Source organism: Pinus tabuliformis, chromosome X, assembly GCF_031772625.1.
Source record: "Pinus tabuliformis cultivar Carrire ecotype Pingquan chromosome X, CPIR1, whole genome shotgun sequence".
NCBI lineage: Eukaryota > Viridiplantae > Streptophyta > Pinopsida > Pinales > Pinaceae > Pinus > Pinus tabuliformis.
In genome coordinates, this window is record NC_142308.1 from 95,635,268 (window position 1) to 95,663,080 (window position 27,813).

At 39.1% G+C, this 27,813-nt stretch overlaps 1 protein-coding gene across 6 annotated transcripts in view; it reads right to left on the reverse strand.

The window, feature by feature from the left end:
• Positions 1-27,813, reverse strand: part of LOC149138573 (pre-mRNA-splicing factor ATP-dependent RNA helicase DEAH7-like) — a 75,554-nt gene that overhangs the window by 45,066 nt on the left and 2,675 nt on the right. For 2 of the 6 annotated variants that reach the window (XM_089449755.1, XM_089449759.1), the window contains exons 1-3: positions 24,235-24,309; positions 23,607-24,046; positions 23,059-23,248 (exon numbers count right to left, since the gene is read on the reverse strand). The exons of 1 other annotated variant lie outside the window; for it this stretch is intronic. The gene's annotated coding sequence lies outside the window, so the exon portion shown is untranslated. Of the gene's footprint in view, positions 1-23,058; positions 23,249-23,606; positions 24,047-24,234; positions 24,310-27,813 lie in introns of those variants that run through there. 3 more of the 6 variants (XM_089449758.1, XM_089449754.1, XM_089449756.1) reach the window with 2 other exon arrangements.

Sequence of the window (27,813 nt, forward strand, 5' to 3'; positions counted from 1 at the left end):
TCACTAACAATCAAACAGAACATCATGCTTTCTCTCCTAACCTCACTCAACCAACAAGGTTGACACCTCAGCAAATGGATGAAAGAAGACCAAAACGACTATGTTTCAATTATGAAAACAAGTACAGTAAAGGGCATAAATGTTGCGAGAAGAAATTATTCTACATAAATCATGAAGAAGAAGAAGATCAAGAATTTCAATGGGCACAAGATCTAGTGCTAGAAGAGACTACTCAAACAATATCTTGTCATGCATTGGTCAGCACCAATGCTCCACAAACCCTCAAGATAGAAGGATATATCAAAAAGAAAAAGGCAATAGTGTTGATTGATTCTAGTAGTACCAATAACTTCATCAATTACAAATTGGCAAAATTTCTTAATTGCTTTGTATTTCCAGCACCAAAATTTCAAGTAATGATTGCAGATGGAGGTACCATAAATTGTTCACCAAAGTGTTATAGAATTAAGTTGAATATGGAGTATTTATTGAATAGTCCCATGATTACAATCCAAATGGGTGGTGTTCATGTTGTATTAAGGGCCCAATAGCTACAATCATTAGGAATAGTAGCCCTTAATTTCTAAGATCTTTTCATGAAAATTTCTTTAGAAGACAAGGAAATGGAGCTTAAAAGTATCAAAGGGAAACCCTCTAAAGTGATAAGGTCTAACTGCGTGACCAAAGTACTCAAAAAGGTTCACCATGGTGTAATTGCACAATTGTGCTCATTGTTGAAGAATGTAACTAGCTTCAGTCTTCATAATCGTACTTGTCAAAAAGAAAATGACTTATTAACGCATGGGTTTCATGCTTGGGTCAATCTTTCTAGGTCAAAGCCTCCATTGAAGGCTTCTAGGTTTTATCTTGAGTCATTAGAGTCATTGTCATTTTTATTAGACCCTTCTTGGGCTTTTATATCATAAAAAGATTTATTTTTGAGTCAAAATGATCATTTGTCACCTCCACACCAAGTCGGCCCTGCCCTCATCAAGTTGGCCTGGGTTAGGGCAATTCAACCTCACAAGAACCCCATATATTGAGCAACTCGACTTCATTTGGAGAGCATTCACTCAACAAGTTTGATCTTCAAGGAAGCGAAGCAAAAAAGGAGCTAAGTAGCTGGAGAAGGACGAAGTTTGCTGGGAAGACCTAAATCGAAATTTTTGGGCTATCTATCTCTCACACATGCAAAGTTCTAGGCAATTGCTGGGGGCAAAAATGTTTCTACTGCAAGTCCAAAATTCTGAAGTTGGGGGTAGAAGTTCTACTGTTGGGAGGCCGAAATTCTGGACTAAAGTTGTTGCTAGGGCGTTGTCACTTATAGATTTTGTCAAGGATAATCTATTGAAAGGAAGCGCTGACTTGGCGGTGGAAGGAGGTCTTTGTCTAGGTCTAAGAACTCTGGAAGTGTCTCATCTTGATTTAAATCTACTGAAGGAAGAGTTCTTGACTGGGTTTTCCCCTTATAGGGGTTTTGCCCTACTTGTGCGCCTACATCTTGTGTCTCTTGTTCTTGTGATCTTCACATACATATAATTTGGTAATTGCTTGATGAAAGATAAACCAATTAAGAAGTAAAAGAAGCCAACATAATTCACAAGTAATTATCAAGAAAGAGGAATCAAACCCTAATTCCTATAAGCATTGATTTCTCAACATTGATGTTCAAACATTTATATCCTCTGCTCCAGTGGATCTCCGAAAAGTTATCAATAACCATTCCAAGGTATTTGAAGAGATGCTTAGAGGTCTTCCACCTACTCGAGATCACGACCATGTTATTCATTTGCCACCTAGAAGTGTACCACCTAACATCAGGCCTTATAGGGATCCATATGGATAGAAGAGTGAGATTGAGAGTTTAATTCAAAAAATGTTAGAGGCTAGCATCATTCAACCCAGCCAAAGTGCTTTCTCTTCACCAATGATAATGGTTACAAAAAAGGATGGTTCATGATGTATATGACCAAATAAATTAATACCAATGTATTATGGCCCCTATAAGGTGTTGCTTTGGATTAGAAGTATGGCTTACAAATTGGAGTTGCCTCCATCTTCACATGTACATCCAGTCTTCCATGTTTCTTGTTTGAAGAAGGTAATAGGTGACAAGATCCCAATCCAAACTACTTTACCAAAGATTAATGAAAAAGGGAAATTGTATTAGAACCAGGAAAATCTTTAAAACAAGGATTAAGTAGTTGAGAAATTGAACAATTATTGAGTACCTCGTAAAATGGAAGAACTTATTAGCGGAAGAGGTGATATGAGAAGATGAATTATTCATCCAAAAGTACCTGCAGTTATTTAAGTATTGAGAACAACACTTATTTCAAGGGGAGGGGCATGTTAAGCCTTAAACAAGCCGCATGTTAACCATAAAACCACTTATTAAAGCCCTAGATACTGAGTTACTACATTTCTATTGTTATATTGTTATGTTTGCCAAAACCTTTAATTGTACACTTTCACTATAATTATACTCTTTATCTCCTATATATACACCAAGGAGACTAGTATTGGTATCATTGTATATTGTTTGTTATTGTCTTCATTATAAAACGAGGTTCCACCCTCGAAGTAGATTGTATTCATTGACTTCTTATCACTTTTAAGGCGCATGGTTCATAACATGTTGTGCAACAACCTCAACCTAGATAATGTGTTAGCAAACAATGTCCTTGCATTAGATGATGCAACAAGGAGGGAGAAAACCTAAACCCTCTCTATCCTACCCTTGTGCTCCTCTAACAAACTCAATCCCTAAGCGTTGAAGCCATGCAAAACCGTGGGCCTAATAATGTTGTCCAAAAGCTCCATCTTTGGACAAAATCTCCTGAAAGTGTTATTGAAAACATTGTCACTCTAAAAGGTCTAGGGAACCATAGCCCTTGTTGATCTGAGGCTAAAGAATCAATCTTACACTAGAATGGGGCCCTAAAAACTAAACATCTAAGTGTAAGTAATGGTGACCTCAATCTCCTCATCGTGAAAGTAGAAATGGAAATTGAACAAAATATTCTTTGAGCCATTGAAGATCCAAACCTTTGTTTTACCACGCCAACCCATCAACTATCGAAGATCACAAAACCTGGATAAGACGTTTAATTGTCTCTACAGACCCTCAGGGGTGGATGCCAGGAGGAACACATTGTCAACAAAGAGTGGGATGGAGAACATTGTTAAATTTCCACGAAACTCTACAACTCCTATGATGAACAATCTAAAACTTATTTCTTTTCACCAAGACACAGAATTTTCTCAACAATAGATAAGAAGTGGAATAATCACAGAGATAAAAATGCATCACACAAATATTGACACGCTTGTTTTCTCAGGAAACCCAACAGGGAAAACCTGCTTGCTTGATGTGGCTATTTTATTGATTGTTCTGGAGCAATTGAATCTATTACAAATCAACCTTGCGCACTTGTGGCCTGCTAAATCTTAGCACAGAAGCTCCTCAAATCTACGCACAATCAATCTCCTAAATACTAGCGCACTTGTGTTCCTATTCTTTTCCTGCGCTCCACACAATCAAGGTTCTCTCTCACAAACTCGTGAGTTGTCTTGTCACACAAACCTTGTGCACAAAGCTTGTCCTTTCCTTCTGCCTTCGTCCTCTCTTTATAGATTTGATTCATGCTAAATTAAGTAAGTACAAATTTAGAAGTTGAGTTGTGATTGACCAGTTAACTGAGTCGAATTGGTTCTCTCTCCAATCATCACTAGAGTTATAACTCGTCCTTCCTTCAATCAAGACTGAAGACCCAACTCATTCTAATTGGACTTAAAATGCGAACCAATACTATAGTCAAATTGATGAAGCCTTCCACTAAACTGAAGCTCCAACTCTACGCATGAACTCTAGATAATATTCTTGTAAAATGGAAATAACTCACCAAAACAGAAGTCTATCTCCTAAGGACAATGTGAAAATTCTATCACTGCAACAACTGATTTACTTTTCCTACTTATTCTTCAATAAGTTATTTATGAAATTCCTTCAATAAACATTAAAATAAATTCTGTTGTAAATATCACACCATAATACAAAAAAAAACTCATGCACAAGAATCAACACATTGACACAGATATTTTGGACAACAATCCCCGAAAAAACCCAATGTGGGAAAACTGGTGCAGCAAGGGAGGATTTTATTATTCAGCAATTCTTCAGTACAACAGGGTGCCAAATTGGCTTACCCACAGAGAGAAAAATCCTCCAGCACTTCTACCAGTCCCAGCGTCAGCTTGGCTTACCTCTGCGTGGCTCCCAGAGACTCTGCATCAGCCGCTGCTTGACTGCGTCAGCCCTGGGCCTCTCTACGCCACCCACACAGGCCCAGCTAGTGATTGTGCAGTCTCTTGTTGCCTCTACGTATGCCTCTCCTGCCTCAGCGTTGGTCTGCAGTGGCTGATCCCATCTCTCAATTACATACTTGCTACCTCCTGACTGCTCACCAGACCACTAGTTCAAATTTCTCAGCTAACCCCGCTCCAAAAATTGAACTTACTAGTCTCCCTCAGTGTATTCTCCAAGTGACCCTCAAGCCTCCTCTTATACTTTTCTCGTTGACAAATCAACGGCCGAGATTAAGTCCCTAATCAACGACTAAGATTAGATCTGGCTTGATCCATGACTTTTGGACCATTCTAACACAATTTTATATTAATTCACAATAATATTTTAACTTAGGGACTCCATTAAAAATATTAATTATTTTAATATCTTCCAAACTGTTTAGAATCTACCCAAACCCTCTCTGGGTATTGGAGATCTCATGTGCCTTAGCCTCTCCACCAATTTTCGTGGCTAGAGCACATCCGATGCTACCCCAAATCAACACTCCCTCTTAGCGAGGACTGTGCTCTAGTAATACTCCTCACTGAGTATCACCCTGATCATCCGGCATCGATCCCTGTGTTGATGCTAAGCCTCCCTGCCCAACATCCTATGCATTGTTGCATCTTGTATTGTTGCCCATGGCTCTGCTACTGCCACTGTTGCATATGTACGACAACTCCCTCTGCATCCGTGTTGCTGCTAGTCCTTTCTCCCAAAACTGCATCCGCACTGCAACTCCCTCTTCATCTGTGCTATTATCACTCCCATTTCTACTACTGAAACGGGTTCTTTACCATCCCCATCTTTTCCCAGAAGTAGTCAAACTTTGTCCTTCCAAGGGCCTTGGTGAGGATGTCCGCCACCTGTTCTCTTGTCGGAATGTAGCTCAATTGTACAGCTCCTCGTTGGACACAGTCCCTGACAAAGTGACACCGGATATCAATATGCTTCGACCTATCATGAAACACTGGATTCTCAAAGAGCTTGATGCAACTCTGATTATCGCACATGATCCTGGTCGCCTCCATATTCCTTCTGAATAGGTTCACAAGCAGTTTTGTAAGCCATATGGCCTCACACGAGGCTGTGCTTGCCGCCATATATTCTGCCTCAGATGAGCTCAAAGCCATGGACTTCTATTTCCTACAGCACCAGGAAGTCATTCATTCCTGATCCAATGTTGAAACAGTACCCGGAGGTACTTTTCCGATCCACTGAACTTCTTGCCCAATCTGCATCATAAATCCACTCAAACTGATATCCTTACCTTTGGTGTACAAGAGTCCATAATCGGCTATTCCCTGTAAATACCTAAGAACGTGTTTGGCTGCTGCCCAATGTGCCCTCTTCGGTTCCACCATGAACTGACTGAGGGTGTTGACAGTGTAGCAAATATCTGGCCTTGTATTGACCAGATATATCAAGGACCCTATGGGCTTCCTGTATAGGGTGGGATCAACATCCTTGTCTTCTAATGCATCAATCTTCTTCCAATTGGTGATCATTGGAGTAGCCATGGGTCTACAGTCCTCCATCCCAAATATTTTCAGGATTTTTGTAGCATAACTTCCTTGCCCAAGGAAGATTTCTCCCCTCTGCTGCCAAACTTCCAACCCTAGGAAGTAATGCATTCATCCCAAATCCTTCATATCGAATTCTGTGGCTAGATTCTTCTTGCAGTCCTGAATGAGCCTGGATGATCCTTTCAGAAAGAGATCATCCACATACAATATTAAGATTAGCGGCTCGTTTTCTACAACCAAATAGTAGAGATCCGAATCCGCGTCACTCTTGACAAATCCCATCTTCTGCAAGTAGCCTTCTATTTGACCATACCATGCTCTAGGTGCCTGTTTCAGCACATACAAGGCTTTCTTTAATCTGCACACATGAGACTTCTTCTCATGAGTCTCAAAGCCCTCTGGTTTTTCAATGTATACCGCTTCTTCTATTACCCCGTTCAGAAATGTCGTTTTGACATCCATCTGATGAATCTCCCATCCCATCTGAGCTACAAGAGATATCACGGTCCTAATAGACGTATACCTAGCTACCGGGGCAAAGGTCTCCTCATAGTCAATTCCTTCCTTTTGAGCATACCACCTAGCCACAAACCTGGCCTTGTATTTCTCAACACTATCATCTGCAGCATATTTGATCTTGTAGATCCATCTTGAACCTACCACTGATCTATCTCGAGGCCTTGAAACTACCTCCCAGACATCGTTTGCCATTATGGAGTTGTACTCCTCTAGCATCGTGTCTAGCCAAACCTGATATTGAGCTGCCTCCTTGAAACTGGCAAGCTCCCCATCCTGAGCTACTAATGCCTGATATCTATCTGGTTGTTTTCGCTCCCTCTTATTGTTTCTTGGCGCACTGATGAAGTCCTCTGCATCTCGCAGAATCTGACGAAGTTCCCAGCTAGTTCTTCCTCTGCCAACAAGTGCTTCTGTTAATTCCTCCTCCTCATCCTAAGAATCTTCCTAACCCAAGGAACAATTCTTTACTTTCGTTGGTTGAAGAGGCTTAACCAGCGACTCCTCTTTTGATTGCTCCTTGAAAGGCATCTCACGAGATTTTTTGAAAGCCCTGTCCTCCATGAGCTTTACATCTCGTCGAACTACTACCTTCCTGCTCCCTAGAAGATAGATTCTGTATGCCTTAGCATTCTCACTATATCCCTTTTCCGCAGTTTGATCCAGCTTCTTCCTCTTTTCTTCATGTATGCGGCAATATGCTAAACTCCCAAATACCCTGAAATGACTGACTTCAGGTGTTTTCCCTGTGAAAACTTTCTCTGGAGTAATCTTTCCCAACACCTGATGAGGAGTCCTGTTCTGAACATAGACTATTGTGTTGCATGTTTCCGTCCACAGGAATTTTGGCATATCCTTATCATACATCATGGCCCTAGCTGCTTCTACAATAGTCATGTTCTTTCTTTCTGCTACTCCATTCTGCTCTGGATTGTAGGGAGTTGTCCACTCTCTTCTAATGCCCTCCTTAGCGCAAAAATCAGTGAAGTCCTTATCGACATACTCTCCACCATTATCTGAACGCAAAACTTTTATTTTCTTCCCAGTCAGATTCTCCACCAGAGCCTTGAACTCTTTGAATCGACAAAAAACGTCGTCCTTGGTTTTCAAAAAATAAATCCAAGTTTTCCTTTAGTGGTCATCAATGAAGGTAAGGAAATACTCGACACCACTGAGAGCTTTGACAGACATAGGTCCGCAGATATCTGAGTGCATCAATCCTAGTACACTCTTAGCCCTATGTTTGCTCCTAGGAAATGCTGCCTTAGTATACTTTCCTAGAGCGCATCCTTTGCATACATCATCTCGTTCTGTACTCAGATCCGAAACTCCAATTACAGTGCTCCTGAGAATTCTCAGAGCTCCATGGTGCAAATGACCCATTCTTTTGTGCCATAGTTCCTTCAAGTCTTTGTCTCCATGACTGTCTATTAGTGCCATTGGTGAATCTAGTTGTAATCTATACAACCTATTACTTTTGATCCCAATCTGTACTTTCTTTTTCTAGCTCGGCTGTTTGACGTATACCTTCTCCTTGATGAAGTAGACGTCATAGCCCTTGCCTTGAAGTTGCGACACGGAAAGTAAGTTCATCCCCAATCCTGGTACATGCAACACATTTGTAGCACGGAACCGTTCTCCCGATTCTGTTTGAAAAACTATGGTACCCTTCCCTACTGGAGTACACTTTGCCTTGTTCCCATGGTGATCTGAAAGTTCATCTTCTCTTCTCGATATTCTGAGAAACATTCCCTGATTCCTGTCATATGCCACGAGGCTCCACTATCTATATACCACACTTCTGATGATGCAGAACTAGTCATACAAGCCACTTAATCTTCCAGCCTGGAAGCCAACATAGAGAAATCAAAGTCTCTTTCTCTTGTGCAATCTTCTGAAAATTTGTGTGAGTCCCCTGACATGGATGCCTCTGCATCATGGTCTCGACCCATAACTGATTTTCCCTTCCTGTCTTTGATTACTCGCTCCAATACAATGTGAAAATTCTATCACTGCAACAACTGATTTACTTTTCCTACTTATTCTTCAATAAGTTATTTATGAAATTCCTTCAATAAACATTAAAATAAATTTTGTTGCAGATATCATACCGTAATACAGAAACAAACACATGCACAAGAATCAACACATTGACACGGATATTTTGGACAACAGTCCCTGGAAAAACCCAATGTGGCAAAGCCGGTGTAGCAAAGGAGGATTTTATTATTCAGCGATTATTCAGTACAATAGGTTGCCAAACTGGCTTACCCACAGAGAAAAATTCTCCAACACTTCTCCCAGTCCCAGCGTCAGCTTGGCTAACCTCTGCGTGGCTCCCAGACACTCTGTGTCAGCCCTTGCTTGATTGCTTCAACCCTGGGCTTCTCTGCGTCACTCATGCAAGCCCAACTAGTGATTGCGCAGTCTCATGCTGCCTCTGCGTCTGCCTGAAATGCCCTTCGTCTGCTTCTCCTACCTCAACGCTGGTCTCCAATAGTTGATCCCATCTCTCTGTTCCGTACTCAAATTTCTCAGCTAACCCCGCTCCAGAAAGTGAACTGACTGGTCTCCCTCAGTGTATTCTCCAAGTGACCCTCAAGCCTTCTCTTATACTTTTCTCGTTGACAAATCAAAGGCTAAGATTAAGTCCCTAATCAACGGCTAAGATTAGATTTGGCTTGATCCATGACTTTTGGACCATTCTAACACAGTTTTATATTAATTCACATTAATATTTTATTTTCCCTAAGTTTAGACTTAAGGACTCCATTAAAAATATTAATTATTTTAATATCTCCCAAAGTGTTTAAAATTTGCCCAAACTCTTTTTGGGTATTGGAGATCTCATGTGCCTTAGCCTCTCCACCAATTTTCGTGGCTAGAGCACATCTGATGCTACCCCAAATCAACAGACAACTCAAGTTCTTCACTGGCTAAGGCATAAGAAGAAGACCTTGCTCACTACATTTTCATCACTCCCTCTTAGCGAAGAAGGTACTTCTGGAAGAACCTCGTCCACCCAGATTTGTCTCCTTCCCTACCAAGTTCTTCGTTGTTGCAGCTACTCCCTCTAAACTAGAAGACTTCCCTGCTTTCTTTTGCAGACTCTGATTTGAAGACCTGTTCTTTCCAACCATACTACTAGGATCCTCATCTTGAGCATCCATCAATGTTAGCTCATACCAATTGATCCTAATAGATCTAGAAGAGGCCTCCTGCCCAATCTTTGTCACTAAGATCAATTCTTTACTAAGTCCTTCTAGCACGGTTGTGGGTTTATCTCCCTTTGAGACACCCCATGAATTAGTATAGTCTCCCTCTCTCCCTCTAAGAGTTGACCTCCACCAATCTTGTTGGTTGCTTGTACTGTCTTCCATGCCTGTTCTTAGCTGCTACCAGCTCTGCCAACAACTATTGGCCCATGTTTGTCGCAGCACATCCCTTGCCCAGCAACTCTTGTTGGCCACTACATCTCGCAGTTTCACCAATCATGCCTAACGTGGCACCTTGCCCGCGGCCATAGTTTTAAAAATCGGTCGGCATGAACCAAAAACCGGTCAAACTGGTCGTTTCATTAGGCGACCGAGCCAAACCGGGCAAAAAACATGGCTTATGTGCTGACTTCGCCAAAAAATCACAAAAACCGGTCAAATCGGTCGGTTTATGATGGAACCGGCCGATTTATGGTCAAACCAATTGGTTCATTGCCAAGGTCGTGGTGAATGGTGACAGGGCCACACAAACTCTTTTTGGAAGCTTCCTGGGTGTTTTGGAGGGAAAGTAAGGGTTGTTTCCCTCCAAAAACACCCTCTCCAAGCCTTTAAAAAGAGTTCACCCCCTCATTTGCCTCACACATCTCATTTGGAGTTTTTGTGAGTTTCGATCGAAGCTTGGAGAGTGTTGAATTTTTGCTGGAGTAGTGGAACAACAGAGAGTTTCAGCTAAGTAGTAGCCACCATGCCTCCAAAATCCAAGGATACTGCATGGACTCATTGTGACATGATTGATGGCAAAATGGTTTGCAAATATTGCCAAAAATCTATTGAAAGAGGGGGTTTTAACATGTTCAAGCAACACTTGGCTGGGATGAGAGGCCATGTAAAGCCATATGGAGCACCAAATGAAGTAATAGGGCATATTAGGGTGGAATACCTTCAAAAGTTTGAGACTCAAGTCACTAAACCAGCAAAGAAGTTTGTGACTCGAGCAGTTGCAAAGTTTGGGAATCGAGACTCAAACAACTAAGTTTGACCATGATGAGCAGTTTCAAGTGATAATGTTGATTACTAATATCATACATGTAGATTTGTAGTAGGCCAGTGGTACCATAGGTTGTAGGCTTTGTTTTTGGACTCTAAAGACCATTTAGAGCCTCATTGATTATATATTTTGTCATTGATATGTATTGCACTTGGTGCCATTTTGATATTTTCACCTTTACATGGTGGTATATATATGAGCAAACTTTGCATATTTTGTCTACTAGTTTGGAATCAAGGTTTTAAATCTTAAAAACATTTTTTTCATTAAAAAATAAGTATTTCATGTGTTTTTTTTTAAATTGATTCATTTAAGATCTAACTAGTCCTGGTTTGACCGGTTCCAGTTTGAAACCCGGTTTATTAGGTGGACCGGTTCGGTCACCGGTTTCGATTTTTAAAACTATGCCCCCGACACAATCCCCTGTAGTTATCCCCGACTGCTCTTACTGTTGGCTTAACTGTTTGTCGGCCTATTGGCTAGCCAAACTCAACCTGCACTGTCTGTCATATTTCCCGCACACAACACCTTGTTGGTGACTTGACTTTTTACTGTGTGCTTTGACAACTCTATCCCCACTCTTTGCCAACTCGAGATCCTCATCCAATCGGCTTAATCTGCCTCCCACACCCTTGTCTCGGCCCTATGGTTCTCTGCGTCAATGCAACAACTTTGCACCTGCACTCCCTACCACAGTCAAATCCTGAGGTGAGCAGCGCAGTCTGATTGCTCAACCAAGCCTGCGCCTCCAACTGTCAAACTCTCCACAACCCGCACCTGTGCGTCAATCAGCCTGCTGCAACTTTCCTTTCACTCAAATTTGTTCACCTTCACGACCATTGCATGGTCACCTCTGTGCGAACCTAGACGTCTTTCTCTCCGACCACTATCAAACCCGATATTCTGTTGCGGCTTGCTTTGGTGACGGATTCCCGTCTCCCGTGGTGATCTCCGCCCAATGCCAAAAATAAACTGGCCCAATCTGCTCTGCAACCTTGTTCCTGTTCGGTCCTGTCACTGGTTGTCGACTACTCAACCCTGTCGGTCGATTCTCTACAGCCTCGACCTTGAGTCCTCCAAAGTTTTGTCAGCCCTGCAGCTTCCAAAACTCCACCACCTTGCTTGATTTGCTCAGCTGCTAGTCTGATGTGTCATCAACCCTATTATTCGTTGTCGAGTGCCGCCTACAATTCCTCGGTCGATCTGTCACAAGCGAGCCCATGCTACCAATCAAATTCGACCCACGACCCTGTTGTCAGTCGGTGACTAGGCTAGTCTGACTGGTCAACCACCCACGACCCCCACCAAACCTTTTTTTTGTTATTCGTTTTTCTTTTCTTTTTTTCCTTTAAAAAGAAGACCCTTTTCTTTTCCTTTTTTTACGTCCTTTTTTTCTTATCACGGAAAACAAAACAAAACAAAATCTGTAAAAAATTCTTATCGACCCAAAAAAAATCGTTCAAAACTGTAGCACTAGCCTTACTAAATAATTTGAGCTCTTCACCCACTAATCAAATTTGGTGCTAGTCTTTTTGTTGATCTTTGCTCTGATACCACGTTAAATTTCCATGAAACTTTACAACTGCTATGATGAACAATCTGAAACTAATTTCTTTTCACCTGGACACAGAATTTCTCAACAATAGATAAGCAGCAAAATAATCACATAGATAAAAACACATCACACAAATATTGACACACTTGTTTTCTTAGGAAATCGAATAGGGAAAACCTGCTTGCCTGATGTGGTTAATTTATTGATTTTTCTAGAGCAATTGAATCTATTACAAAGCAACCCTGCACACTTGTGGCCTACTAAATCTTAGCACACAAGCTCCTCAAATCTACACACAATCAATCTTCTAAACACTAGCGCACTTGTGCTCCTATTCTTTAGGACACAATTCCTGTGCTCCACAATCAAGGCCTCTCTCACAAACTTGTGGGTTGTCTTGTCTCACAAACCTTTGTGCACAAAACTTGTCCTTTCCTTGTGCCTTTGTCCTCTCTTTATAGATTTCATCCATGCTAAATTAAGCAAGTACAAATTTAGAAGTTGAGTTGTGATTTACAAGTTAACTAAAACGAATTGGTTCACTCCAATCATCACTGAGTTATAACTCGTCCTTCCTTCAATCAAGACTGAAGACCCAACCCGTTCTGACTGGACTGGATCTACCAACCAATCTTGTAGTCAAATTGATGAAGCCTTCCACTTAACTGAAGCTCCAACTCTATGCATGAACTGTAGATGATTATTCCCGTAAACTAGAAATAACTCAACACAACTGAAGTCTATCTCCTGAGGACAACTTGAGGTCTTCATTGGCTAAGGCACAAGTCAAAAAACCTTGCTCACTACATTTTCAACAACCAAGACATGGTGAAGGAGGCAAGCATCCTCAGGTTGTATATGCTCCTACAAAATGAAATCCAACACATCCATATATACCCTAAACAATGTCGATCAGAGAGGACACCCCTACATCACCCTAATGATACTCTAAATAAAATCTGATAACCCATCCATTGTGCATAGACAACCTAGAATTGACTCATCGAGACACATAATAACAACAAGGAGAGTTTCTAAATTGCCAATATCTTTGTGTCTCTAGAACAGGGACTCCCTTAAGACTAAGTCAAATGTTTTTCAAAAGTCAACAAAGCAACCAAAGACTTTCAAAGAGCTATGTCTCACTTCCTTTACGACAACTCTAAAGGTGAGGATATGGTCAATGGTCTAGTGTTGCGGTGAAAATATTGCCTAGCCCTTGGCTTAGAGAAGTCCCTCATCAAGAAATGTTAGGATCAAGTGCAAGGCAACAACATATAACTTAGACAATGTGTGACACACCATGATAATTCAATCATTATTTGAATCAGCATTTGACCCTAATTTGTGAATCAAGTGGATAATATGGTGGGACCATGCATGTGGGAACCTTGAATAAAACACATTGTTAAATATATCAATACTATATTAGACAAGTGCACGAATGCTATGTTTGAGAAACCCATCTGAAAACCCTCCTTGTTTGTTGCTCTATTGGTTTTCATGTCCCATATCACATGCCAAAAATCTGAGTCCTAGAACATGTTACAAGAAGATGGGAGGGAAGTGACAAGGACAAGAGACCGCCTCACAATGTCATATAGGGTGGTTGTATGGGTGAACATGGATTGAAGGTCAAGGGCAAGAAGTAGATCATAGTGATGAGGGAAGAGGGTGTGCAAAAGGGTTTTGGGAGAGTGGCCAAAGCTTGCAAGCATTTTCTGTATCCTCAGAGAGAAAGAGATGTTTCTTGCACCAAAGAAGATAATGGTAGGATTTCTCAAGTTTGGGGTAAAATGCAAAGTCATGTAAGAGGATGCTAGGCAAAGTTGTTTATACTATGATTTGTTTTCTTCCTCATTGATTCATTGGGCTAGATCTAGATTTCAAAAAGTGACAAGGTGATCTAGTAATGTGGGGGTAGCAGTTAATTGTTGCTTCATAGATAGTTGAAGCAACTATGGCATAATTGGAGGAGGGCATAATTGGGAGAGTGGGGAGAGCATCTAGTGAAGATGGGTAAAATAGGCATCTGCATGCCCATCATTGAATAAAATAGTGATCTAGAGGTGGGGGAGGGGATTAGCACAAAGTGAAAAGGATAAAAGAGAGTGGCAACAAGGCGAATCCATAGGAATGAGAGGGAGTGGCGAAGTTATTTATGGTATGATTGCATTATGCATCGTACCATCAATTCACTGGGCTAGATCTGGATTCCAAAGAGCAAGAGGATATGGTAATTTGGTGGTAGTAGCTAAGTGCAACGTCCCAAATACCCAAAGAAAGTAGGGTGTTTTGGATGAGGCCGACTAAAGTGATTAGAAATAGGAGAGTGGGGGAAGTCTCTAGTGGTGATGGGTAAAATAAGAATCTATGTCCCCATCATTAAACAAAATGGTGATTTTGGGGGGACGGTCAGCCCAAACTGAAAAGGAAAGAAGAGCATCGTCCGTCAAGGGAATCTAGAGACATGAGAGGAGGTGGCTATACAGCTTATGAGACTCATCCAAATGTAAAAGGTGCCTACCAGAAATTAAAAGGGGGCTAAACCCATCATCCGACGTTCTGTGAAAGTCCATTGAAACCCGATGCACAATAGATTTCTCTAGCTACACCTTACCTTCTAAGCACTATGAGTATGATCCCCACCTATGCTGAGAACACAATGCTTATAAATCCCCCTTCACTAATGTCTGAGTAGCATAGACATTTTAACAATTTACTAAATTCTTCAATCTCTTTTTATGTGTATCTGAACATGTTTATTTTAGTTCCTCACTTAGGGCCAAGCCAACGTTGGAATATTTTTTTAATTTTTTAAATGCCATGTGTCAGCTCAACATTGAGCACAAACATTACAAATCTCACTCAAACTAGGTTGTAGAATGTGCCACTTAGCACAATTACGATTTTTGCATTGCTTTCTAATATTTCAATAATATTGTTATTGACTTATTTTTCAACCAACATTCAGCCTTCAAATGAATATCTATTCACTTCAAGCTCCAACATGAGAACCCGAAGAGGATTTTAGAGATAAAACCAATAATTTACTCATATGTACCTGAAAATGTAAGCAATATCTTTTTACAAGTTCCCCTAAGTACAAATATCTTAGTAACTTGAAAGATATCTAACCAACTATTCATAGGAAAGATTACAATTTGAAGCATGCATACGAGTAAGCATGCGTGGCAAGCCAAGTTCAAAACTTTTGGTCAAACTCGGCAAGTTTAAGTCAAACTAAGCAAGTGTGACCAAACTTGCTAAAACTAACCAAAACTCAACAACTCTCCAATAACTCACAAGGTTTGTGGACATAATTCATTCAGTCAATGTAGAAGAAATTCACACTTTTTTATATGGAGTTTAGTAAATTATGTTGTTTTTTTCGCTGATAGAGGAATTTTTGCTAGAAAGACAGTTGGACTGGGTTCGAATACCTAAAATCAACGTTATTTGGAGATTTTTGATAATTTGGTCTCAAAAATTGTTGGAAAGCAGAGAGCCAAAGTTTCAAACCATAGTTTCACTGGTGCCTCATTTCTTTGGGGAGATAAAGCACATTGGAAAACATATATAACATTAGGTGATCTAGGGCACGCAATATTGCAGGTTTTTTAAGGATGTTCAGCTATTTTTTCGTTGGTTTTTTAACTAAAACTCCACAAACAAACAGTCTCGCTATTTAATATTTATCATATTCCTCACAAACCAACTAAAAACCCAAATTCCATAGCCCTAACAGATTGCAAAATGATGATGTAATTTCCAATATGCCGAGTTTTGCACCAAGCTTGGCTAAGTCAATGAGTTGGCTATCCAATTTAAGTTTGTCAAGTGACTGTCGCTCCAAATAGTGTGACTTTGGGTCTCACAACTTTGAAAACTATGAAATTTTCAATTTGGTAAAAGCAAGATACAACCATCTTTTACAATTTATATTCCAAACCACACAAGCTACGTCATGTTACCAATGAAGATTAGCGCGTCTAATCCTGCTTTTCTCATGAACGTCTCAATTGGTAACACACCTTTAGGGAAACTAGAATACTGCGACTTGATATTCTATGCCCAACTCCCATTCCCTGCAACAATGTCTTTGGTTGCCAGAAACCTGACCAGGAGACCCCTTCCGTTTCCCACCGTGTTCCCACCCTGTCTTGACACTACATTAGTTCATTATTTATTATTAAGCAATTTTATATACATAATATAGTTCCATGGAAAATCACGGTTTATATTTCTTATCTCTCAAAACCCTCGAGCCCAATTTCTCATTTCATTCCCATTTCCTATTCAGTTTCCAGTCTCCCACTCCGCTTCCCGATAATAAAGGCAGTAACTGACACTACATTGAGATTTACCTCGGGGCTTATAAATGCAGGTGAATTAGGTCTTATGATTCTCCCAAGCCCTTCTTTGGAGCGACTTTTCTTGATCTTTTTGGGCTAGTGATTGGGGGAAGTCCAAGTCATCAAAAATGTTGAGTAAAATTGTAAGCAGTGTCAATCAAAAAATCTTCAGGGCTTATAAACGCCGGTGAATTTGCTTGACCTTTTTGGGAAGTCCAAGTCATCAGAAATGCTATGAGTAAAATTGTAAGCAGAGGGTGTCATTAGAACAAAAGAGGGGCAGTGAATCAAAAATTCGTTAGCAAATAGTGCGAACCCTTTCACGCCACACAACAAATAAAACATGAGTGCCTAAAAGCGTAGGTTTACATTTGACAATCCAAAATCAAAATCAAAATGCAACTAGAAAATAAGACGAATTGTGAGATGCAGGTGCTTTTGGCATTTCTAAAAATTTCAATTCTAGAAATGAAATAGCTCATCCAACATCAAGTATGATTAGATTCTGATTGAAATTGAATCACATAGTTTGTCTATATTTGATAGTTTGTTTGTATGCGATAGTTTGTCTGAATGGGAATTGAAGGGGAGATAAAATTTTCACGTCTGTATTGTTGGGTTTCCAAGAGTCATTCATCATTCAAACATACATGGCAAGAAATGCATAAAATTGACAAATCAAATCACACATTAACACAAGGTGATTTTACGTGGTAAAACCTTGACAGTGTGTCAAGGAAACCTCCACGAGGCAAGGGATTGGAAACTTCTATTAATCAAGAATGAATCTCCATGATACAAGCCTCTCGGGCCATCCCAATTAATATGGGCACTTCGTTACATAACTCCTTCTCGTTATGAATCTCGTTACAAAACTAACTGGCAATAAAAACAAGATTTTACCCATAATTACATCATTTGTTGTCACATTTCAACAAACTCCACCTTGACAACAATTTTCCTAATCCCTTGCCCATGCCCATTCATCATCTCTTCTACAAGCCAAGAAAAGCCAAACACCATCACAGCTTCTCTACTGTAACTGGCTTCGTGAATATCTCTACACAATTCTCTCGTGTATGGACCTTCTTGAGAGCTACTTTTCTGCCATCGATCACATGTCTCAAAAAATGATACCTTACATCAATGTGCTTGGTCTTGCTATGATAAGTTGGATTTGTAGCCAAATGAATAGCACTCTGACTGTCACAAAATACATTCACTTTCTCCTACGTTCTTCCAATCTCATCAAGTAGACCTTTTAACCAGATTGGTTCTTTATTGGCATCTAAAGCAGCTATATACTTTGTTTCGGTAGTGGACAAAGCAACTATTTCTTGAAGCTTTGACATCTAGCTAATTGCTCCACCTGCAAGAGTAAAGACATAACTTGAAGGAGATCTCCTTTTGTCCAAATCACCTGCATAATCAGCATCCCACATATCCGCAGGTTGATCCTTCACTACCGTTAAAGAAGATGCAATGGTCACTTGTGCCTCTTAAATATCAAAGCACCCATTTCACTGCTCACCAATGTTCTTCACCTGGATTTTCCATGAACTTCCTGACAACTCCAACTGCATGTGAAATGTCTGGTCTTATCGATACCATCGCATACATTAAGTTGCCTACAACATTTGCATATGGTACACGAGACATACTTATTTTCTTCATCAGTTCTAGGACTCAAAACCAAAGAAAGTTTAAAATGAGAAGCTAATGGAACATTAACATGTTTCACATTGTTCATACCGAACTTTTCAAGTACTCTTTCCACATATTTCTGTTGTGATAACCAAAGCTTTCCATTTTTTATGTCTTTGTGTATCTCCATGCCCAAGATATGTTTTGCCGCTCCAATATCCTTCATATCAAACGTCCTAGAGAGTTGAGCCTTTAACCTGTTGATCTCTTCCATGCTTTTGCTTGCAATAAGCATATCGCCAACATACAAAACCAAGATAATGAATATGCCACTGAAACTCTTGAAGTATAAGCAATGATCATACTCACTTCTAATAATTTTTTGGCTCACCATGAAGGAGTCAAACTTCTTGAACCATTGCATGGGAGACTGCCTCAGGCCACACAATGATTTCCTGAGCTTGCAAACTAATCTTTTGTTGTGACCTTGTACAAAACCTTTTGGTTGTTCCATATATACCTCTTCATCCAAATCAACATGTAGAAAAGTTGTTTTAACATCTAAATATTCTAACTCAAGGTCAAGTAATGCAGTTAGTGCCAACACAGTACAAATAGAAACAAGTTTTACGACTGGTGAAAAAATCCCATGAAAGTCAATACCTTCAACCTGAGAATACCTTTTTGCAACCAGCCTCCCCTTATACCTCTCAATACTGCATCAACATTTCGCTTCAACTTGAAGATCTATTTGCATCCAACAACACTTCTCCCTTCAGGAAGTTCTAACAGATCCCAGGTTTTGTTTTTGGCTAAGGAATCCAATTATTTGTCCTAGCCTTTTTCCACATTTTGCTATCAGCATCATCCACCGCTTCTTGATAACAAGAAGATTCCCCATCTTCAGTAATCAATGCAAAAGATGAGGTAGAATCTTCATACCTTTTGGGTGTTTTTCTTTCCCTTGTAGACCTTCTTAGAGTGACTAGTTGCTAAACTGGTTCTGGAACTTCAACAATTTCCTTTGCATCCTCTTCACCTTTTCCTTCAGAAGTCTCTCCTTTCTTTCGACTTTCTGAAAAAGATCTAATCTCCAACTTAATTTGTTGATTTGGCAATACATGTTCTTGTTCAACTTTTTCAACATCTGATTTTAAAAGAGAATATTCATCAAATGTTACATCTCTACTAATGACTATCTTCCGTGAAGAAGGATCCCACAACCTGTATCCTTTCACCGCATAGTCATACCCAACAAAGACATAACATTTCGATTTTGGATCTAATTTTGAGCGCTGATTTTTAGGAATAAGAGCATAGGCATCACAACCAAAAATCCTTAAATGTGAATAATCACAAGACTGACCCGACCAAACTTCTTCAGGAATTTTACAATTAATTGCAACTGAAGGTGATCTGTTAACTAAATAACAAGCAGTAGATACTGCTTCTGCCCACAACTCCTTTTGCAGGTTAGCATTGTTGATCATGCTTCTGGCTCTTTCCATAAGAGTCTGATTCATACATTCAACAACGCCATTTTGCTAAGGAGTATAAACAGCAGTTTTATGCAATGTTGCACGAAGCGCCGCTTCCTGGAAATTCGGAAGCGTGGTACGGAAGCGCCGCTTCCGAAGCACGCTTCGTACGGCGCTTCAGGCGTCGGAAGAGTAGCACTTCAGAGGAGGAAGCGTACGCTTCCAGAAAAGCTTCCGAAAAAGCGTTTAGAAAATCGTTTTTTTTTTTTCAATTTTTTTTTAATTTTAGGTGAGTTTGCTTGTTGGGGGTGGGTCCACCTTGGGTTAAGGTGACGAATGAAGGCAAAAAAAAATATAAATATAGCAGATGCTCCCTCATGGTAATGTTAAATTCTTAAAGTAAAAGTGACATTCTCCCTTATTTTCCATTTTCATCCTTTTACTTAAATTTTTAACATTACCATGAAATGACTCGGGATGTTTGAGAGTGGTTCCAGCCTCTTTGGACTTCATATGGAGAAAATAGAATTTCATATCCTATTCAAAATTCAGCAGACTTAACAGTTTTCAGGAATTCAGGATAAATGGGATTGTGGCATTTCATTAGATTATATCAAGTATGAAGGTATGCGATTAGCATTTAATCAAGAGCACCAAGCCCTATATGTACCCTAGTGTTGGTGGTGTTAATTGTTGAACTCCTTTGTCACGCGGCACGCCCTTAGCAAAAAATTACCTTTCAATCAAGTCAAAATCATCGATCAAGCATGTTAAGCTTTTTCTACCATATTTTAAGTCTTGAATTAGGTAGTTTGATCAAAATTGGGCAATGTTGACTAATATCCCTAGACAATCGAGGTAGAGGCAAAGGCTAGACAAGAGGAGAAGAATATAGATTCTAGATGGTTGATGCATCTAAATGGTTGATGCTCGAATAATTAATCATTAATGTACAATGGATGTTATATCTATCTTGATTTATGCAAAAATATGCATGTTTTCATGTCTTCTACAATTAATTTGGTATTTGGGATGTTTGTTTTGAGTATAAATGCAAAAAAATATAAATATATATATATATAGTAGACGCTTCCGCGGACGCTTCGTTTCCTAGATTTTTGGAAAATGATGCTTCGGCGTCCCCACTTCCAAAAAACGCTTCCGCTTCGTGCAACATTGGTTTTATGTCTAACAATTCCTTCATCTTTACAGTATTGTTCAAATTCTAGAGAAGTAAATTCACCACAATTGTCAGTTCTCAAACATTTAATTGATTTGCATGTTTCTTTTCCACCATTGCTTTAAATTGTTTAAGAACATTAAATAAATCAGCTTTCCTTTTTAACATATAGACCCAAACTTTCCGAGAGAAATCATCAATAAACGTTAAGAAATATAAAGCACCTCCATAAGATACAATAGGAGATGGTCCCCACAGATTAGAATGAATATAGTCCAAAATTTCTTTACTATTATGACTTCCAGTTTTAAATCTCTGTTTACATTGTTTTCCATACACACAATGTTTACAAAAATCCAACTTCAAGGATTTCAAATCAGGAAGCAATTTGCGGTTCATCAATACCTGAAGACCTTTCTCGCTCATGTGACCCAATTGTTGATGCCATAGGCGAGTACCTTCTTCTTCTTTCTCTGACACAGTCGTTTTCTCTAACGCAGTCGTTGCCTCACTGACCTGAGTACTTCCTTTGAGTCTGTAAAGATTTTCGACATTTTCTACCTTCATAACAACCAGGGCGCCTTTTGAGACTTTTAGCACTCCATTCGGAACTGTAAACTTGTAACCATTTGAGTCCAAAACCCCAAATAAATCATTTTTTTCTTAAATTCAGGTACATGTCTAACATTAGTTAATGTTCTAACTGTATTATCATACATTTTAATCCTAATATTTCTCATCCCAACAGTTTGACAAGATACATTATTTCCCATAAACATAGAACTACCATTAACTGCTTCATATGTAGTAAACCAATTTTTGTGCGAACTCATGTGATGAGAAGCACCAGAGTCTAATAGCCAATTTTCAAAATTCTGAGAGACATTACATACAGGTAAAGTTTAATCTACCATACTTAATTCTTCAGCAGATAAAACTTCATCAATCATACCTGAATAAACTTGATTTGCTTCTTTCTTGGGTTTTTAGACTCCTTTTGTTTCCAGCAGTTTTTCTTGAGGTGTCCAATTTTGTTGCAATACCAGCGTTTGGCCTTACACTTTTTACCCTTTGATTTAGATCTGGAAGACCCCCTTGCTTTCTTCCCTATTTCCATTGATCGGCCTCTGGCTATCATGGCTTTTGATGCAGAGGTTTCAATACTAGACTTTTTCCTTACTTTTCAGCGAACAGAGCTCCCACAACTGAATCAAATTCCAAGGACTCAGTTGTGCTCAAACTGATAGAGGTTACGAAGTGGTCCCATGACTCGGGCAGAGAGAACACAACAAGGTGATAGTTTTGTCTTCTTCCTGAAATTTTACTTCTATATCTGACAATTGGCAAATAAGTGTATTAAAAATATTTAAATGTTCTGCAATTTTTGTACCCTCCTTCATCCGAAGACTCTACAATTGTCTTTTTAGATAAATTTTGTTGGTTAACGATTTGGTCATATACAATGTTTCCAATTTTCCCCACAAACCTGCTGCTGAAGTTTCTCCAACAATATTGAAGATAACTTTATCCGCCAAGCATAACCTGATGGTACTGAGAGCTCGGACATCCAAGTCCTCCCAGTCCAAATCTGTCATGCTAGCAGGTTTCTTCTTCACCCCATCTAATGCTTTGTGCAACCCTTGTTGCACAAGCAAATCCCTAACTTTCAGTTTCCATAAAGCAAAGTTGTTCTTGCCAGTGAATTTCTCCACCTCAAACTTTGCATTCATCATTTTTGCCATTTCTTCCTATAGGGTTAATAAAATTCTGTTTCTAGATTTTCTTTCTAGGCTTTATCAGTTCACTTTCTGCTTTCAACTAGGGTTTCTCTGAATATAATTTCCTTTGATTTCTTTAAAAAAAAAAAAATCTGATTATGTTCCCCTTTATTAAATTTCCAGAATTTCCACAAAAAACTTCAAACCCTATTCCATTTTTTCTGTATCCTTTTTAGTTCAGAATTTCAGAAGAAAAAAGAATTTCCTTCTTCCTCCTTTTTTTTTTAATAAACCCTAGTCATCCTCAGTTCAGAATTTCAGAATAAGTTTATTTTTTTTAATTCCAGAAACTTCAAAACACTTCAAAGAAATCCTCCAATTTTTTTTGTTACGGCTCAAGGAATCATCAACCAGCCAAAAAATAATTTTGCTCTCAAGAAATTAAAAACAAACAAAAAAAAAAAAATAGAAATACCCGGCTTTCATTTCAATCCTCCAGACAGGCGGCTTATGATAAGTCGCCGGCAGATGTGCAGGATGTGCCGTTTCTTTCTCAGACAGCGGCTCGGCCTCCAGAAATGCGCAAAAACTGCGGCTCTCAAACCGGCTCTCTGCCTCTGTGGCTCTCAAACTTCGGTGGCTGCCTCTGCGGCTCTCAAGGCTGGCTTTCTCCGGCAGAATTCACACACAGATTTTTATTTTTTATTTTTAAACTTCCACCACGCAGACGCAGCGTAATATAAATGAACTAATGTTTATTATGAACTCAACCAAGCCATTCTAAGAAATCAAGAAATCCTTATTATGAACTCAACATGTAATATAAATGAACTAATGCTTATTATGAACTCCACAAGTTATATATGTGAATCAAACCCAGACAAAGCCAAAGACAAAATTTCTCTCAACCATCGAAATTATTAAAGCAACTTTATTTCTACGCAAACTAAATAAATGAAGAAATAAAACCCTAAAATCCTAAATCCGAAAACCAGTGAAAATTTTCAGAAATAAAACGGGTACCTGTGAAGCTCCGGTCCGTGTAAAACTTGCTTCTGTTAAATTTATAGTCTATAGACCGGTGTCAACGAAGGTAGAAATGGATATAGTTGATCAAAAGATTATTAGTATCTATTATCTGCTTCCTTTCACTCTGTTCAGTAATCCATTCCGGCCGCATCTGAACCATGAAGCGTGACTTGAAAACCCCAGCCCTGCCGTTTCGCTTGTAAATTACAAAGTTTTTACCAGTTCGAGGATTGACATCGGAGCAGACTCAATTTCTCAAAATCTAACTCGAACCCCGGAAAAAATTCGCCGTTTTCATCAATAAATCGCCCGCTTTCGAATGTTTGGCTGCGTCACGTTAAAGATTGTAGACGACTTCTGCAATATCAGACAGAAGTGTCTGCAGATCAAGTCAAAAATTTCAATTTTGATGGTCTAAAAATATGGTTTTTAATCTATAAATTGGATAAAAGTCTTGTCTTTTACATTTTCAGTCGAATAAAGAAGCCCACACTTAGGACATTTGGGTTTTTGCTAAAAATATTTTTTAGAATAGGCATTTAGGCTATTAATGCTTTATTTAATGGTCCTATTGGAAGTTGGACCTCGTGACCTAAGTTTTCAAGAGTATTTCATATTAGACAATGCTAATGGGATTCTTGTGAATCACATTTAAGAATTATTCCTAGAAAATCGCTTAAGTTGAAGTTACCATCCCCTCTTCTAGGTGGCACAACAAAAAAAATTGGGGCAAGCCATTGCCTTCATCCAATAAAGTCAACCATGAAATATAAGTGATATTATTTCAAGCTTGAGTTCGCAGAGCAACTCTATAATATTTGGCATTTAAAGTTACACTCAAACTTTTAGGTATCTCAACTTGAAAACATGTAAAAAAAATTATAAAACAAACTTGGTTATAACATTAGAGGAATTATTGGCCTAAAGCCTAACGATGGGGTCCCCTATTTATAAAAGACTAATTTACCTAATGATTTGTAAATTGTCATGGATATTCCACGAGACATTTAATCGCAATAGATAGACTAATAAAAATATATTGAAATCTAAAATCTATACTCTGAGGGTTAGCTTTCCTTGGATTTCTAAAATTGTTATATTCTTGTTTCATGCTTATGCATGCAATATATCAAAGGAGGAAAATATGAAATAGATAAAATAACCACTCACAAACCACAATAACACCAAGATATGTCATGGGAAACCCTGTTGGGAAAAAAACCTGTTAGAAGGTGAGGATGCTTTGCTCTCTCTTTCTCTAATGGAATTGGTGCAAATACAAAGGAGTGAGACTTGTGGCCCATCGGCTACTATAGAACACAAGCCCTCTAGTTTTTCCCTCTCTTTGTCCACTCTTAACTACTCTACTCTACTATGGAACAAAATGCACTAAAATAGAATGGAACCCCTTTTCCTCCTAGTGGCTTGGTTATAGCACAATTTGATAGCCAAGTAGGGGTTATGTTGGCCCATTCAACTTCTTCAGAGTGCCCACGTGGCTAGTCCCTTTTCCATCAATAACAAGGCACTGATGTGGCATCCTCTCAAATTATGGTGGTTAATCACAATAGTTCAACTTTTGGGAGGCATAAGTTTTTGTGCCTGAACTCAAATTGATGTGATTCTTGCACCATTAGAAAGGTCTTCTAGTGTAAAATAGTGTTAAGGGTGCACACTTAAGCAACAAATTTGTATACCCAAAAATCATTGTTTAAGGCCTCAAACTAGCCTTGGAAGGTTTTTAACCTAATTCTCCAAACTAGGTCCCACTGTTAAAACTACTCATCTAAGTTGATTTCTCTAATGTTTCCACCCTTAAAGCATCGATATGGATGGAAAACAATATAATGACCCAATCTAGTTCATGTTGACTTATGTTTCTTTCGTTGCATCCACGTTGGAAAAGGCAGGAGGGACAGGATGAGGAGTGTAAGCCATAATGAAAAAGCACCACAATTATATCCAAAAAGCTATTAAAGGAACAAGAGAGGTTGTAGAGTATGGGTCAAAGAGAAAATTTGAAACAAGCAAAGACGATTGCACAATTGAAGGGAAATTACCCTTTCCCCACCATCATCCAATAAATGATTGAACAAAGCAATGACCATGTGAGGAGGATTCAGAGACATGGCAATGAATAAATGGCTTGATGTCATAATTAACTCCAAGCTCAAGTGTGTCTGGTGTGAGGAGTACCATTCCTTGTACGAAGGGATGAGGAGTGTGAGAAGTTGCTTAAAAGTGATTGTCATATGATTTTGTGGCATGCCATCTATCCATGCATGGGTTAGTGCCTATAATTTCCTTGATGACACATTCATGGAGTGCCAACATTCAAGGGATTAGGGAGTGATGTCCCCGTTATTGATTCTAACGGTACCTTCCTTGTATCAAATGGCTTTGTTTACTAGTTCATCATTCCTTTATTGTTTTGCCTCAACACATAGAGGGACTGAAATTCCTTAACAAGGATTAAAGCTAGACAAATTTTCTTGAAGCTTGATTTAATGCTAGAGTCTTAAGGAAGAGCGTTGAAGTGGAGATGGCAAATTATTACATTTGAGTCTCCCATAATGATGAGTTTGTTGGTTTTATTGCAGAAGCTTGTTTGATTCCTTGATAAACTGCATAAGCCTCCACTTGGTTATTTGGGGCTTTACTCAAACTCCATGAAAAGGCTATTATTCTTGTCCTCCAAGTGTGGTAGCACCCCGCGCACATAACACCTCATGGTTACATTTGGAATCCCCATCAAAACATAGAACATGTTTTTGCTAAGATCTTGATTAATGAGCAAACTCTTCAGGAGGTATCCTAAGTTGCCAAATATTGAAGGAAAAAGAGGAGGGCTAATGATTTTTAAGTTAAACTTGGAGAACTAGTTTTTTTCTTGACGGTCTAAATTTTGAGAATGAGAGATTTTAATATTTTTGGTTTAGATGCTCAAATAATAAGGAAGTATTTCTTTCCACTACAATCCTATGTACAAGTTAGGCCATGCCTCGAAGAATTTTATGATATATGTTGGCCATTGGAATCTTTGGGCTAAATCTTTTTAAGGATGTTGTCCAAACTTGTTTAATAGAATTACAAGACAAAAATAAGTGAGATATGGATTAATTGTTGTTTGGCAAAGAACACAAATTGAAGCCCCTTGGATGCCTTTTTTGTGAGGTTTTCAGCTATAAGGAGTTTTTTATGAGAAAGAGTCTACAAGAAAATATTGATTTTGGGAATCCCATTTGGATGCCAATTTTTTTTCCAAGTTCCAAATTTAGGAGCAAATCCATCAAGGTAGAGTAGAGATTAAAATACATATCCTTTACATAATGAATACCCTGTATCTCCCCACCCTTTGGAGTCTTTGCCACTTTTTTAGCTCAAAGCATGCTCAACTAATTTTGAAGACAAGAGACATTATGATAGTTTCATATGGGTGTTGGAAATACTAGGGGGGCAGGGGGGATGAATCAATATTTCAGGGATTATTACAAATTTATACTCTCATTTACATTCACCACTAAATTATATATGCATCATCAAGAAGCACATAAACAAGTCATAAACATCATACACAAGAACACATGGATTTTAGGTGGAAATCCATAAAGGGAGAAAACCACCATTCTTCTTATATTGTTTGCCTTCAATCTTTGTTTACATAAATTCACTTGCACCGACCAATAGGAAGCACCCACTCCCTTTGTAATGTTTCGTTGGCACCCACCAGCAGGAAACACCCACTCCCTTGCAAGGTTTCATTGGCATCCACCAACAAGAAGCACCCACTCCCTTGCAAAGTTTCGTTGGCACCCACCAACGGGAAGCACTCACTTCCTTGTACTATTTCATTGACACCCGCCAGTAGGTAGTACCTAATCCCTCAAATAATTTTGTTGGCACCAACCCCTAAAACATAGTGGACCTCCCTTTCATCCATTTTCAAACTAGATCCACTCCTTTTAACACAATTTTCAAAATAAGCTTAAGATCAATGTATACCTTCCTGCAAATTCATTTATGTTGAACAACACATTTACTCTTTTGTCATCAACAACACAAAAAATGCTCCCAACAACACAACATCAGTCTCAAAGAGAACAATTAGCCCTGTCACAAAGTCATCATCACCTCACTATCAAGCAACAACTTCATTACATCACCAGTCTTTGTTAAACATAACCATCGTGAAGACGAAATA